We start from the raw sequence: 15,842 nt of genomic DNA, 5'->3' as shown, positions 1-15,842 counted from the left end.
TCCAAGTCATCCTTGTCAGGACAGCCCATAGATGAATGGGTATTACCCGGGTCTACCTACCATGTTATGAAAGATAAGTATTTGCGACTACCTATGTGTGTGAAGTACAGCATGTGGATGATCTGAAATGTTAGCGTAGACCTCACAACCATATTGGTCCCAGAGATATGTAATGTACGCACTGTGTTTTGTTGACTGTGCCATGGGCCATCAACTAGAGAAGGGATGAATGTTGTTTGTGGAATATGGGGGTAGGGGGTGATGGGTAATGTAATAATTCGCCAAGGGGAGACTGGGTTGGATGCACAATAGGTGAACTGGAGCAGTGGGTGAATCAGGAAAATAACTAAAGAACAAATATACACATCTGCAATACAATACCATAAACATGTGAACATTAAAATGTGCAATAAACATGTACATAAACATTACCGGCACATATTCACATAATGGTCTGGCCTGAACTGAGCCATCCAACCTCAACACACCTGGATACATAATTGAATACCCATCATCCCCTTCACAGCACACCCCCTTCCTGAACGTCCACCAAAACCAGCCATACTCGGGCTGCTAGATAGGCGCGGCCATATCTGCACATAGTGACCCCTACCCACATCTAGTAGGCAGTCTCACTCTAGGCAGTCTCAGGATTGCAAACTATGTATCTCTTGCATGTATAACCCTACCTTACAGCCGCAAAGCAAAGATGGTCATCGGTTCCCACAATTTTTGGATATCCCTCATGGGATATTTTACTGTTCCAAACATTAGACTTGGTGTCACGACACAATGTCCAGTCCTGTATACATCTGGACACAAGTTGTATGAGCAGTAGTTGTCCACAAGACTGCTCAGCCTCCATCTGGTCCTGCAGAACCTACGACCTGGGATTAAACACTGGACTGTGATGCACGTCTCCCCACGTGCATTATCGGGGATATATACCTTACACATTTGCATAGTGGCAGTCTGATATAGGGTGCTTAAGGTGCTTTAAAGCAGATGTAAGTAGGGTTACCACCTGCCCCACCATGTGAGGGACAGTCCCTTTTTGGGCGGTTGTGTCCAGACCAAATATAATACAATGGCAAATGTCCTGTGATTGTAGGAAATATGTTCCGTATTTCATGTAACAGTTGCATAAAACAGTTATTTATGTAAAATGCTCAAAGTTACAAGAAACAGATTAAGCAAACAAACTGCTACAAGAATAAACTTTAATTTAGGCAAATAAGTAAAGTTCTAACCTTTGTACTGACCGTGGGTATGTGTCAGCCTGTAAAATCTGATGTGTGCCCCGAAATGCCCTGGTTGGCCATATGAAAAGGTGGCAACCCGAGACGTAAGCGGGTATGCAAGCATGTATGCGCGACGGTAGGTGACGGTGATTCAACGGTATGGGAAATGTAAATGAACATGTAGGTGTATATGCATGTGTATGTACAGACCGATACACACACACACACACACACACACACACATATATATATATATATATATATATATATATATATATAAATATATGTAGATATGAAGAATGAACATGGTCACAATATAGGAAATCCCCGTAATAGTTAGTGCTGTTATATATCAGGATGGCCATAGGTGAGCACACCTCTGCATCCCCAACCACAGGTAGGATGCTAAAAGTGGAACTAACAATCTCCCCTTGCTAAGTCTGACTTTCAACTAGGTACAGGGCAGTCCCAGTCCCCAGACGGACAAGCCTAAACCCGGAAGACCATATGAACACCCTGACAATATAACAGACGTATGTGCCAGGACTATAGGCTTTGGAGGTCTGAATATCCTTGGAGTGAGTCAACATGCAGCATGAGTCCAGAGCAGTAGGGAATAGGGAATGGTGCATGTGTAGTAGTGCATTTTTCCCAACAGGTAAATGGATGCCTGCTGTGTAAGTGAAGTGATGAGGCATGTGTTCGGGTAACTATGCACCATGGGTATACATATAAATGATGCAGAACACCAATAGTGTAGTGGTTAGAGCATCCACCTAATGAAAAGGTATTCACGGTTCAAGGTCGACAATAGCACATATCATTTTCCTTGTGGAATAAATGTTGCTCTGCTGTATAGCCGACATTTAAACATGTAAAGGTGAACGTGTGTATCGCATGGGACTATTAACCAGATCCTTTCAATCAAAGTGGTATTGTCATAATGTATAAGGCACAAATAAGCAACAGTAAACATATGTAATGCACAGTAAGCATAGGCGAGTGCCTCTTGGTGTAAGCAGCTCCCAGCATAGGAAATGTATGTTTGTATGTACAGATGTAATATATATATATATATATATATATATATATACATACATACACACACACACACACACACACACACACACACGCGCACACATATATGTGTGTGTATAGCTATATATCTACATACATGAGAAATATATATATATATATATATATATATATATATATATATATATATATATATATAAAGAATGGACGTTGTAACAGTAAAGCATACACAAGGGATGTGAAGGGAATTGAGAGCAATGTTGGTATTATAAAGTGCTTTATAAAAAGCTGGCCAGGAGTGAGCAGAGCACCGCTACTCACACCACAGGCAGGGTTTTACCAGTGGGAGTAACATTGTTGAAATGCTAGGTCTACTTTAAACACAGACGGAATGTAGTCCCATGCTGGGACCTCCAAAAATTGGAAAGCGCAAATGGCCGTATTCCATAACCCCAGGAAAGGCATGCATGTGCAAATATACATGGCAGGAGACCCTGTGAAAACACGAGGCAGGACATAAGTTCTGTAGGGCCCCAAAAGCTCTGGAGAGGGAAATGTGTAAAGGTGCATCATGGCTGCGATAACAAGTGGATAATGGATGTTACGCGTGTAAGTTTAACACAGGTGGGGTGGAGCAACTATGAGTATGCAATTATGGATCCAGGCATGCCAGGGTTGGATGGGCCGGTTCTAATGGACCGCCCCGTGGAGGTCAGCTAGGTCATAATAGGTATATATGCGTACTCACATGCAGACAATATATGTTGAAGTACAAATTCTGTAATACATGCATTCCATTTGTTGATATAAATAATAGGAATGTGCCCATACAAACATTGACAGTACATGGAATAATAGGCTGTGCAGAAGAGGGACGGGTCGAATCACACTATCACATTCCAATTACCATCGGTAATCCATACATGAACATATAGCGACATCTGTCCGCTGTATAATGTACTGCATACTGATTACAAGATAACTGGAGTGTGTCAGTGTTATAATGAATAAGGCACTAGTATGCTGGTGAAGCTTATAAACACCATTATGCATGTATAAGTGCATATGAGCGGGGAATGTATTGACACACTGATGTACATATATATATATATATATATATATGTATATATATATATATACACACACACACATATATATACTAGGTTATGTTACAGCAGTTACAGGTAACATGTTTAGACCGGGCATATGTTGGTGGGAGGTCCACTCAACAAACGTCTACTTACCACCCCCCCAGCTAGGCCGGTGAGACATAGACATGCAATAAAGGTAAATACAACACTGCTTCCCAGATCACCGGCAGGAAACTACCAGTGGGAGAGATCTACAAGGTCTACACTTTAAACATGGACAGTGACATCCCTTGCGGGACACCAAAAATTTGGTACATTCAGCCAATGCAGGAACACAATTACGACCAGGATGTAGCTGTACATGGAACAGTAGGTTGTGCAAGCCTGATAACACATGGGTTGACACAACGTACATGTGTCCTGACATGGGGAGAGTGGGCAGTGTGTATGGGTGTGTTCATATCCCACCTGCGTCCACAGTAAGGATGAGTGCTGTAGAGTAGTGGCAGGTGGGGGAACTATGGGTATGCAATTATGGGGCTAGGCATGCAGGTGTTGGCTGGCAGACCTGTAATAGGACTGCCCCATGGGTGTAAGTAATATTCCGATGTGGGTATAGCAGATGCCCATACCTCCCAAACTGTAAGAGTACATCTACTGGACAGTCCGTAAACCATTGGGGGAATACATAGAGACCATATCATTGAACTGTCCCTGATTACCAGGGATGTCCGTGATTATGAATCAGAATCTTAACACAGTCCCTACTAAACCATCCTAGAACTAGTGATATTAGGAGGAAAGGTGACAGAATACACGTAATGAATAATGACAACATGTAAGAGTCATAAACTGCATGCACCTCAGACAATGTGTATGAATACATATGCGCACTGTGTCCATCGGTGTGTCAGGTTAATAGCACCAACCTTCTAAATATGTCCCTGAGGTCGTTATGTAGTGTCCCTGATTCTTCCCCATTCGTATGAGAGGTCTGATAGTGAGAGAAAGCGCATGTTCCGCTGACTAGAAAGTTAATAGAATAATAGGTTTGGGGTTACCACCTGTCCACCTTTGCAAGGGACACTCCATTGTGGGCAGTTGTGTCCTGCATAATAACTGTAATTAAGGCAAATGTCCTGTGATTTAGGGCAAAGACTACCTATATTGCCTGTAGTAGTAGCATAAAACAATTATGTTCCTCTGAAACACCTAAATGTTATAGGTAACAGTATAAGCAACTATAATGCTACAAGAGTGACCTTTTATTTAGGCAAAACAGTGAAGTACACCCCTTTCTACTGGCTGTGCGTGTGTTGCCCTGCAAAGTCTGATGTTTCTACATATAGGTCCTATAGGGTTGCCACCTTTCCAAATGGCCAGAGTGGGACATGTTCTGTAGAAATGTCAGACATTCCAGGACTAAACATACCTACAACCGTGCATAGTATAGGATTACACTTATTTGCACAAATAAAAACTTAATCTAGTTGCATTTGAATTGCTTATGCTACTTCACATAACTTATAGAAGTGTCATATATAAAATAAGTGTTGTATGCAATTATTTATGACATGTAGAATATAACAATGTCCTGTAATCTGGACATGTGCTATGTCTTGATTATTTTCGCACTGTCCCTTGCAAAGTGGGACAGGTGGTAACCCTAAAGTCCTACCATGGCCAATTGAGAAGATAGCAAACCTATAACAGGTATGCGATAGCATGACCCGTCCGACGGATGTGGCTACCACAACCCAGCTACTCATTTGTAATGCAGGGTCTCGGTTCCCATGTATCAGCCAGATGGGAGCAGAGTGTATGCGGAACACACAAATATGATTAGTTCACTGGACAGGCCACTGATTCCATACAGTCGAATGCCATGCCGTCGCCTAATGGGCAGCCATTCCCGATACTGTAGTCATGTAGTCCGATGTGATAGGCATTACAAGGTTGGAGCAGATTGTAAGAGGAACACACAATTATGAATGATTTACCAGACAGGCCACTGATTCTGTACAGTCAAATGCCATGCGGTCGCCTAATGAGCAGCCATTCTCGATACTGTAATCAGGAGTGGCCTTAGGTCAACTGGTGCCCTAGGCAGAGGGCACAACGACACCCCCCACCACACCACCCAGTGCCCACATCCTGGTCTACTTACACCAAATAAATATTGGTAAAGTGCCCCCACTAAAGCGGTGCCCTAGGCGGCTGCTTAGTTGGCCTATGCCTAAGGCCGGCTATGACTGTAGTCATGTAGTACAATATGACAGGCATCACAAGGTATGCATAAGAGGAACACAAGAATATGAATGATTCTCTGGACAGGCCGCTGATTCCGTAGAGTCAAACACCATGCCATTGCCTAATAGGCAGCCGTTTCTGATACTGTATTCATGTATTCTGATGTAATAGGCATCACAAGGTGGGAGCACATTGTATGAGGTACACACAAATATGATTGTGTCACTGGACAGGCCGTTGATTCTGTACAGTTGAACGCAATGCCATCGCCTAATGGGTGGCCAGTCCCGATACTGGAGTCATGTAGTACGATGTAATAGGCATCACAAGGTAATATTGTGGTCCTCACTCACACCCAGGGGTGTGAGTGACAGATGCAAGCACCAATGCCAGTGCATTAGCAAGTGCGGGATTGAGCGGGTGTAAGCGTGTTTGGCTACCAGTATGCGAGTATTGCATTGGTTAAGCAATGTAGAGGCTAATCGAGCATAAGAGGCTGTAACCAGAGGATATCATACAGCACAGTCATTCAACAGTATAGGAATGTATCCCATCATGTAGATGTACATGTGAGTGTTTATGTCCAACATATAGGTACATACATATATAGAGATGTATCAGGGACATACTATGTGGCAACAAAGCATTACAAATGAATGAAACAGGAAACACCAGCAATGCCTGTATTATGTAGTGGTGTTGCTCTATGTGATCACAAGACTCCCTCAGACAGACATGTGTCAGTCATACACGTAAATAGTTGTACATTGGCCGTATACATCACTCTGTGCATGTAATGTACATTAACACAACAGTACTTGTCCAATCATTATGTGTGAACAGTACTCCTGCAATGTGCTGTGTGCAACATCATCATCATGATAAAGGTAAATGGGGTAACCATAGAGGGACTGGTAGTGTTTTGTGTACAATGGGGTCATCCTCCTCACATGTACCTGGACCATGTAGGAGTGATGTGCATACCAGGACCGTGCGCCTGAGGGACAGTGGTGAGGATAACAGTAGTATGTTATGATGTATATTACAAGGGTTTCATGTGTACAGTGGGCAAGTGTGTGTAATGGACAGCTAAGTATAGGGCAGATGGTGTCCTAGGACCGAATGGCCTAATGCGTCTGTAGGTGAGGGTCAGATGTTGGGGAAGGAGTGTTGGTATGGCCCTGGAGGATAGGTAGAAGCACAGAAATGACAGCATACAGGGTTGGTATATGACACATGTGGGGGGGATACACCCTGGATGGGGATGGGTCTTCAGCATTCAAACCCAGTCATGGGCAACTGCCACTGCACCTGCACAGCTGCAAAGGAGGCAGTGCTGGGGGCTGCCCAGGAGGGGCAGCATCACCCTGTAAATGTGACACTCCGCCCTTGAACTGGCGTATCTGGCTTCGTAACCCCTGAGGGAGCCACCTATGTGACATGTCCGGGACTGCACGACAGCAGATATGTACCTGTCTGGTCTCACTCCCAAGGGGGACATGCTCTATCCTCAGTGGTGGTACCACCAGAAGGTGGTGCAGAGCCAACAGAGGTTGATGTTAATGGCTGGGCCCCAGATGTGCTAGTGCCCAGTGCCATGGTCAGCTGAAGTGGGACAGGAGGATCTGCCGGGACCTACCAACCCATTCAGCCTATGGTGTTGCATTTTAAACCCACATATGGCTTAGTGATAGACAACAGCATACAGGATTACCTATGGCAGTATGCATAGATATCACCAGCAACCCAACACAACAGATGATATACATTTGCAGAGGGAGCACAACACATGCATATATACTGAATGGCAACTGTACAATGTGTAGTAGACGTGTGACCGCAGCTATGAACAGTTGCCCATCATTGGCTTGTCACTGGGAATCCCACACAGTGTCAGTCATACCACTGTCTCATGTGACACATGTCCAGTCAGGGATGTGATGGCAGTAACACATCCCTATCATCATGTACTGTCTGCAATCCCCACACCATGTTTCTCTGCGCACAGAAGTGTGTTCAGTGTGTAACACAGGAAACAAATGGTTGCACACACTGACCTGTTCAGAGATGGCCCTACAGATGGGGTTCCCTCATGAACAGAGTACTGTCATGTCTGTATTTTAACATGCAGAATAGCCATTACCACACACATGTTAAACAGGCAGTAGTCTCAATGCAGCATAGCTACACTTACATGCTGTAGTTTTGTGGCACATCACCCTCCTGTCATTAGGCTATTTCCCACTGTGGAAAATGATTGAGATACATCCAGATATCATCTGCGATGCTGTGTCAGAACACCACATCCAGGTTCCACTCACAGTGACTGTCATGGCCAGATAATAACATGTTTCCCTAGATATTGTACTGTGTTTATCATGTGGATGGCTATGGGAACACCATCACAGCTGTACCACATGCAATCAGCTAGAGGAGGACTGCAATAGGTGCAGAGGCCATCACCTGACCATTTCCATCTGTTACAATACACATGCTACTGCTGTGCAGGTGTACACCTTCACATCCACCAGAGAGTGTGTGTGCAGGACAGGCAATGTACACCAGGGAAGGGCTTGGAGACTTAACCATAAGCATCATCTGCCACACGCTGAATAGTACAGGGGCAAACCCCTGACTACTCATTACTATTACATGTGCATAACGTTACTACATGTGCCACAGAGGTGACATGTTGCAGTGCTGTAAGAACATGTGTGTAGGTGAGTGAGTGCCATCTGCAACAGATATAGTAGACATACATTAGGTGTGGCACACATGTCAGTCCATGTGAACGGATGCCATTGTCACTACAACCACACTCTAATGGACACGCATTGACACCTTTGCCAGGGTGGCAAATACACAATGTAACTACTTAATTTGCCACACCGCAGTAATGCACAGGACCACATGCACCACAGGGGATATCTGGAGGTTCTATGGGTTAGGGAATGTGAAAGGTATGCCAATGAGGTTTATACTGGGAATGACTGTGGTTGGGAGCATCACAACACACACACAGGCACATGGTGCCAGTACTGTCATGCAGGTATGCATTGCTCCATGGGTGTGTAGTGTTTGGCTGTGCAAGATGGCTGTACAAGGCTGGGTGGGGTAATCCTTACCATTGCATCACCCAACAATGGTGTGCAGTGCAGGGGTGTAGTGTATGCAATGTCCCACACAGATGGGTACTGCATTATCTGACCTGACATCCTGGTTACCAATGTGTAGGGCCATAGCTTTGCAATGCATGCAATGTCTGTGTTTGATAGTCCTTCACATGGACATTGCCTGGGATGTGCATGTTCCACAGTACTGTACAGTGTCATGTACAGTTGTACCTGGTTTGGCAGACACATGTAGTGTACACAGCCTGTTATACCCCGCTATGCCAATATTGGCCTGGTTGTGGTGAAACCTGCTTATAGTGAGCAGGTCGGCCCTGCACCTCCATGAATAGAATGGACAGGTATTCCATGGTGTCAGTGGCATGGGTCCATACAGGGCACATGTGTACAGCATTGTCTGGCCTTAGTGGATCACATATGATGGCACCAAATATGTTGCAGCCATTCAGTGTGGAACACAGTGAAGGCACAACATCCACATATATGTGCCTATTGTACCGCTGTACAGGGTGCCATGTCCTCTGCAGGCCACTGTGGTCACACCATGCCTACTATCTGTCCTCAATGTGCATGTTACTAGCAACATAGTGGGATATCCTAGGCAAGGTTGAATGTGCATGGCACATGGGTGCAGGACATATACCGGGTACTAGTAGGGCTGCATACTTAGTTCACCAGCCCTTTTGCCAGATGTATGGGTATGGCTTGCCAACACAGTGCCATGGCTGACTGACAGCTGTACTCCTCGTGAGGTGGCCAGTGTGTCATAATACGGATACTATATAGGAAAACTACAAAACCCGCTCCCAAACATGTCCAATGGTAAGACAATCAGGGCCACCTCTACACAGGCTCTGACAGACAAACACACACTTGCCATGTCCTGTATACAAACCCCTATCATATCACACTGCAGCAACCCATGTTTAGGGCACACGCTATGGCGAATACTACAAAGCACTGTACTTGTCTCACTCAGGCAGACACACACACACACACACACACACACACACACACACACACACACACACACACACACAGAGTTGGCATGTCTGGGATTAGAACACCGACCTAACTACTTTACTACACTACAGCATTACGCAGTTACAGAATGTGCTACCAAGATTATTGGGACACAGCCCTCCAAGAGGTGTATTTGTAGATGGGTGACATCATCGGCCTTGCTAACGGTTGGTATAAGAAATGTATGGAGTGTGGGCAGTCTAAAAGCAATTTAGAGTCCACCGGCAAATGGGGACAGACACACACACACACACACACACACACACACACACACACACACACACACACACACACACACACACACACACACACACACACGCCAGTGGTGGGTACGGAACACCTGCCTATTTACAGATTACTATTACAATACTACATGCTTACGAATCGCGTCACACATACTACACATGTCAAGGCTGTCATTATGACTGTCTGGGAATGCGGACATCAACAGGGATGCTGGCATTTAAGATGTACATACCTGTGAACCTGTGTGTTTAAAATAGGAATCCATCCTGACCTGGAGTATGCCCATCTGTGGAATGGACGACTACTACCACTATACAGGGTTACAATGGCCATGCCCATACAAAGAGGCACATAACCAACACAAGGTGTCACTGGGCATGCTCACACACTTAGTAGCACAGGTGGCATGCTCACACACTTAGTAGCACAGGGCTGGCCAGAGTGCAATACTATGTGTCCATCTACACAAGGATATACTGGGCATGCTCATACTCCTAGTAGCACAGGGCTGACTGGGATGCACTCTGATGCTAAACACGAAGGGCCACAGTGGCCATGCTATTACAAGTAGATGTAAAGAACACATTGTAATGGGCTCTGGTGTTAGTAGTTGTCATTGTTAGTGGGAACACTGCTCTACATATATTTGACACCGGTCTTTTACACAACATCAGCTGTCATTCTGGGATGACATGGCTGACAGCAGGCAGGCCTTTGTCACATATCATATGCATCCATGATACAAGGGAGTGTGGATATTACCCAAGTTGCATCCGCCCACACAGTGCCATTCCAAGGCAAATGTCCTAAACACAGGTTAACTCTCATACACCTACAGGACAACTACATTGTTTTCTTATGCTAACCAGTGCTAGATGTGTAGCGTCCATATTCACAGCTCGTCACTGTAGATCCAACAATGGGGAGTACTGACATCTGTGCAGTGAGGAACACCTGGCTGATGTCTCTGTGGTGCACAATAGCACTACCACCATATACCTCAGAACCTGGCAACTACCACCATATATCTCAGAACCAGACATGTGGGCCATAACACAGGTACGGACTACTCCAGTTGGTGTGCACCCACATACATAAAGGCCAGTCACATGTACTGACCGGTCCCCCATGAAAGGCATCACAGATGAGCCATGTGCAGGATGCAGTGTCACATGCTGCATTCTAGGATGTAAACTGCAGACACCACCATGGCTCGGACCACCAACACGCAACCATAGATGTTGTATGACATAGAAGAGTAAACCACCATGTGACCCTTGACCTGTGTACTGTACTAAGCTCTACATCAACTGTAGAGAGTACACATGTACTGACACAGTTGCATCATGTGTTATGCAATGCAATGTTACCACTGTCTGTGACCAGGTCAGCTGTACACATACCAGGGGCCCTCGGTACTTTCCACCATTAGCAGATGTCTGTTGCTGTACACCAGTGCACACCCTGATGTATGGATATGATATACATGTACCTGCCCTGGGTATGTACATGCCACACACACAACATACCTGTAAATAGCATAGCGGTTGTAGTTCTTTGTGCACGCAGGTGGCTACAGCCATTACACACAAGCACATGGAATGTAGGGCCATGGCTGCTGAATGCTAACAGTACATAAGGTGTGATATCAGTGTTGACAGAGGTAACATCCCCTCTGTACTGGTCACCCATCATATCATAGAACAGTCCATGTGTCATGTATATCATTACACATATCCACCAATTGCAATACCTACAGACATGACCAAATGTCAGGAGTGTAGGACCTACACACCTGTACACATAGTGTTGTGCATTCAGATAACATGCGTGTGCAGTTGCTGATGTATGCAGGTGGCATGTATCCTAGTACATCATGCAGCTGCAATGCAGCCTCAACATTGCCAACTGTATATGGTGATATGCTGAATGTACAGAAGGATGTACCACAGGTATGGAGAGATGTGTTGAAATAACTAAGGGATGGGGCATCTTTGCAGATGGATGTTTGATGTGGACAGCTCACAGGTGTGTCACAAGCGGTCCTACAATACCCTGTGTAACTGGTAAGCAATGGTTTCATTAATTGAAGGACATAACCCGCAACTTAGGCAACGGTCAGTGTGACAATGAAGGTAAATCACTTGACACCTGTTAATAGATATGACATCCCTAGTGCATATATCAGCACTGTTGGCACAGGAAGCATCAGTACAGTTTGTAATGCATGCAATACTGCTGTATGTCTGACATACATAACATGAGCTAGGCAGGTCTGAGATTCTCAGTACTGGCATATGTGGTTGTGTGTGTGTCCATATATGTCGCATATTGTGGGGAATACATCTCATTTGTTACTCACTCTCCTGTACACTAGTGTACACATCTGTACAGACTAAAATGTAGAAAGCAGGAAATAGGCAGGGGCGTGTATCTCACACATGTGAGGTATCTGTATGTGCATGACATAGGTTTATTAATTACTGAATGCCACAGTGTGTGTATGTAGGGCTGACTGGTCCCTGGGGTGAGGATTTATGTTACCATACAGAACTGATAAGACCCCTCCCACCATCCGGGTGATGCATTCTACTATCTGTGTTGATGTCCCCGATCTTAGGCTGTACTGACTACCTACACATGTGTATTCTCTGTGGTGTGTCATGTAGATGCACAGTACTGTAATGATGATTTGCACATAGGCAGGGGTCCTCATCCCACCAGTAGCAACTGTGTGTGAGTGTGTGTTACTGTGTTGGTGAAGCTGTGAGTGTGTGTGTTACAGTGTTACTGAATACATTTGTGTCAATACCTGAGTGTGTGGGTGCAGTTGTGTGTTGGCATCCTGCCATGGGAACGTGTATTACTGATTCCCATTGAGGCATCACACTTCCCACTGGCCTCTACCCTTGTAATCAGCTAGACCACTCTCTTACCTCACCACTCCATGTAACTGTACCTGTGATGTCACCCTTTATGGATGTCACATCTGTGGCCACAGTAGCTTAATACACAGCTATCATGCTCTTGGAACAGTAGACATGTTTGTAACGTGGGACATTCTCACTGGTATGTGGCAGCTACACAGTGCATGCTGGTATATTCATACATACCTGTGAGTAGTCCACATTGACATATGGGACACTTAACTGCAAACACTGACATCCACCGGCACGTGTAATTAGACCTGAAGAAGGACAGCAGAACATCATGGCCAGCATGCATTTACTGTTGTTACACAAGACACATACTGTTAACCATATTGTACACCTGTACTACATGGTATATCTGCTGCCTGTCAACAGTCCTCAACATTTGTAAACTACACATATCATCCTAGTTTGTTCACCCTATGCATCAGACCATATGAGCATGTCCCTGCACTGATGGTGTGGATGTCAGGGATGCGGCACAGGCATCATCATATGCACAGGGTGTTAATGTTTGCCGGAGGCCTAGGCTGCACTGTTGTTACACAAGACACATACTGTTAACAGTATTGTACACCTGTACTACATGGTATATCTGCTGCCTGTCAACAGTCCTCAACATTTGTAAACTACACATATCATCCTAGTCTGTTCACCCTGTGCATCAGACCATATGAGCATGTCCCTGCACCAATGGTGTGGATGTCAGGGATGCGGCACAGGCATCATCATATGTACAGGGTGTTAATGTTTGCCAGAGGCCTAGGCTGCACCATTGGATGACATCATGTGTGTGAGTTTGGGCCTTTGATCTAATTGGGTGTGTGTGGATGTTATGCATGTGTGTGTTGTGGTGCCCTACATATGTGTCCAGTGTGTACGTGTATGTATGCACACAGTTCTCCCATGTGTCTGGCCTACACAGAGGTATTATTGACAGCTGCAGACTGTACAGGTGAAGTTTTACAGTTCATGGTGTCCGGCCACGGACATGTGACATGTGCCTGCCAGGGGTTGCACAGGCACTACCAGACAGAGGTGCAGATTGGTTACTGTCTGATGTCACTTGTCCACTTGAACCGTGTCCCTGTTGGGACCATCCCGGGCTACGTGCACGTGGCCTGCTGTGTTGTGGTGTGGACATCGCAGCACCAGATGCACTGCTGTTGCTACCGCCAGTATGGGAGCAGGCATGTGAGGTAGCTCATACATGTAGACTTGACACAGGTGATGTAGCAGGCCTACATCCACGTGCCCGATGCCTCACTCCTACCAGATGATCCAACATGGACAGCTCATGCTCACTGATTGTCATGCCATGGTCAAGGACTCCAACTATGTCACCCAACCGTCTATCTAAAGCATCAGCAATCTGCTGTTGAGCATCTACCATTGCCTGGATGCTGTTGTTTAAAGAACAGACAGCAGCCCTCTGTAGCCTCTGATCTTCTCTGTTGCGCCATTCAGCACGTGCCTGTGCCTCCATTACAGCCTGAAACATACATCTGGTGACACCAGCTGCTGCGCTCTGTTGTGCAGGAGCATGTTGGCCAGAGGTCCTCCTATGAGCAGCACTGGCCACGTGCCTGTGTGGGGCACCACCAGTAGTTTGGCTGACACCATGGTGTGCAGGCACACCTTCCATAGCCCCCACACTTTCCTGTTCCAAGCTACCACGTGCCAACTGTCCTTCCTCTATGGCCACTGGTGATGGGGTATGTGCAGGTATGGGATCTGTGTGCGGGGATGAGGTGGATATGGATGGAATGGCAACAAATGGCACAGTTTCAGCCCCTGACAACTCTGCCTGTGTCCCAATCATATGTTCATCATCACTGCTAGAGTCTGTGGGGACACTAACATCAGATGTACCGCAGGAGGGAAATGCACCTACATCACCTGTGAGGGCAGACAAGAACTGTACATTACAATCTATACAATAGACACACACACACACACACGCATGTGATATGACAGAAGGCATGCAACATGCATGTGATACGGGTGATGGCATGCAGCGCAGACAATAATAGTGGTAGTTATCATACATCCCTAGGTTGCACACAACAGCATGCATGTGTCATAGCAGACGGCATGCAAATTTCACAATCATAGTAGTGGTTAGCATACATCCCTGTGTTACACCATGTAGACCAACACAGGTTAACAGTACACCTGCCTGATGTGTGGCATATGACCTTGATAATCACATGTAGTATGACATGTGATCTGCTGACATGTGCAATGACATGCATACATGTTTAACACAATGATGTCCTGTCAAATATACAGTGGGGCAATGGTGTACCAAATCATTGTTGTCTGTCTCCCCTACAGATATACTGCATATTTAGCTGATGTGCATGGCCATTGCAGGGAATCATGAGGCATCTCTAGTGCTATACAGTGTGAGTTACAGACAAGGTTCATAGCCATGACTGTGTTCAGATATAATACATATATACTGTGGAATGTGACCCACGTCACTGAGGTGTATACACCCTAAACCATAATGTGGAAGTTGTGACACAGGTCACTGATGGGCATAAGGATGACACCCCTGCACATCTGCAACCATATTGCTACAGCCTGGCAACTATGGCCAGACATAGCGAACACGTCAGTACACCATGTCCCACATGACATCTGTGTACCACACACACACACACACACACACACACACACACACACACACACACACACACACACACACACATGCATGAGGAGCTAGTGTGGCATTTATGTCCAACACCAGCAATGGGAATGTACTGTATCTGTGGCCTGATGTGGATACTGTACAGGTGACTGCTGTCATGTTGCAACACCCTCAAGATGTTCAATACATCTTATGTGGTGGATTGATGTTATGCCTACACAAGATGTGCACAGGCCTGT

Source organism: Protopterus annectens, chromosome 5.part0 (genome assembly GCF_019279795.1).
Source record: "Protopterus annectens isolate FY-2018-M chromosome 5.part0, PAN1.0, whole genome shotgun sequence".
In the NCBI taxonomy this organism is placed as follows: domain Eukaryota; kingdom Metazoa; phylum Chordata; order Ceratodontiformes; family Protopteridae; genus Protopterus; species Protopterus annectens.
Note: the sequence above shows the minus strand (reverse complement) of the source record.